This window comes from Gavialis gangeticus, unplaced genomic scaffold (genome assembly GCF_001723915.1).
Source record: "Gavialis gangeticus isolate Ggan-Ray unplaced genomic scaffold, GavGan_comp1, whole genome shotgun sequence".
Classification (NCBI taxonomy): domain Eukaryota; kingdom Metazoa; phylum Chordata; order Crocodylia; family Gavialidae; genus Gavialis; species Gavialis gangeticus.
The window spans coordinates 180,824,331-180,826,324 of record NW_017729022.1 but is presented as its reverse complement, the minus strand read 5'-3'; the positions used below and the strand labels follow the sequence as shown (position 1 = coordinate 180,826,324).

Below are 1,994 nucleotides of genomic sequence, written 5' to 3'. Positions count from 1 at the left end.
GAAATGCTCAAAGACTGTGCCAGCAAAAAAGAGTATCCATGCAAGGATCAACAGAAAGACAACAAATCAGGACATGTAAAGACTCCAGGGAAGTAGCCCATTCCCAACCCAATCCAATGACAAAACTACAGCTATTGCCCAATCAAAGGGATTTTTTTCAGTTGACTGTGCTGGCATTTCCTAACTTTTCTAATCATATTAATCATTGTGATGATCACATCTGATTTTAACCTTCATAAAAGATTTCTGGCCTGGCTTAGCTGCTTAGATTTCAGAGATATCATCGTCTTCTTTAAATGACCCATGAGTAAAATTAGTTGGGAGGCCCCACATCTTATCAGGCAGAATTCTCCAAAATGATTTAAGCCACAAATCCAACTACATGGTAGAAACTTCACTTTGACACTGCATCAGGGCGGAAGTGATCCATTTCAGGATGCTTCCATATAATAAGAGCTTCTGCCAGTGGCACAAAATGTAAAAATAGTTTGAAAAGTGGAGCATCTGAAATACTGGACACTGTAGAATGAGTGAATTAGTAGGGCTGTAGAAAGAGGATTAGATTCTAGGAGGACCTAGTATGGAGTCAAGTCCTGCACCTAGATTATCAAAATGACCTACGGCCTTGACATCCTTCTGGATTCTCACTGTTTCTGTACCCCCCCAATATAAACAGCTGTGAAACACACCTTCTTCCATCTATAACAGAGGGTCAGAAATGCCAGGTGGTGATAGGCTACTACCATACAAAGCCTGACATAGTATATCAGTCTGGCTTCTCCACAGCATTAATAAAGACCTCTTTTGCTACAAATCTACATGTTGCTGCATCCTATAATGCTAACTTTTTACTCAGTTCTATCCTGTATTCCAAACTCATGTCAGATCAGCCTTTCAGCAAATATATATCTAACTATATGTAGCTATCTATCTATCTAGATATGTATAGCTATACAACCTTAGGAACAACTTACTTCTGCACGTGATATGTTGTATAGGGGCTCCAGTGGTGCAATTGGTTAGCACGTGGTACTTATATAGCAGTACACTGCAGAGCAATGCCAAGGTTGTGAGTTCAAGCCTCACCTGGAGCACATGGCCTTTTGACATCTCCTGGGAAGAACATTTGGCCAGATCTGACCTGTTGTATAGATCCCTTAAGAACACAGTTCTTGGTGCACAGAAGTTGTCCTTATTTGTATACAAAAAGGTAAGTTCTTCTATAGGTACATAGGTAGCAGGAGGAAAACCAGTGGAAACATGGGACTGCTGCTTAATGCATTTGGGCATCTGATCAACAAAACCAAGGAGAAAACTGAACTTCTGAATGAGTACTTCACATCTGTATTTTCCCAGTCTAACAGTGATAGCCTTCTGAATGCAAATATGACAAAGAATAGTCACAATAGGGATGATCACCTACCAATAGTCAGCAGGACCAGATGAGCTCCATCTGAGAGTGCTGAACAAACTAGCCAAAGTCATCACGGGACTGCTGGCGAACTTCTTTGAGAATTCCTGGCACTCGGAAGAGGTCCCAGAAGACTGGAAGAGGGCCAATGTCATGCCCATCTTCAAGAAGGGGAGGAGACAGGACCAAGGGTACTACACACCAGTTAGTCTGACCTCAACCCCAGGAAAAATCCTCAATACATTTCTCAAGGAGTCGATATGCGATAAGTTAGTAGAAAGCACAAGTCTGAATGACAGCCAGCACAGTTTTTTCACGGATAGGTCATGTCTGACTAACCTCATCTCCTTCTATGACCAAGTTACTCACCACCTCGATTTGGGAGATGAGGTTGACATCATTTACTTGGGCTTTAGGAAGGCCTTTGACTTGGTGTCCTGTGAGGCTCTCAAAGTAAAACTAGGGGACTATGGGCCCAACAATTCAGCAATTAGATGGGTGGGAAACAGGCTGCAGGGTCAGACCCAGAGAATACTAATAGACGGATCCATGCTGACCTGGCAATAGGTAGCCAGTGGGTTCC

The 1,994-nt window shown here is 42.6% G+C and overlaps 1 non-coding gene across 1 annotated transcript; it reads left to right on the top strand.

Moving 5' to 3' along the window:
- The first annotated feature begins 1,000 nt into the window (after positions 1-1,000).
- TRNAI-UAU lies at positions 1,001-1,094 on the top strand. The gene is made up of 2 exons: positions 1,001-1,038; positions 1,059-1,094. It is a non-coding gene; the product is annotated as a tRNA-Ile (tRNA).
- The last annotated feature ends 900 nt before the right edge of the window (positions 1,095-1,994 follow it).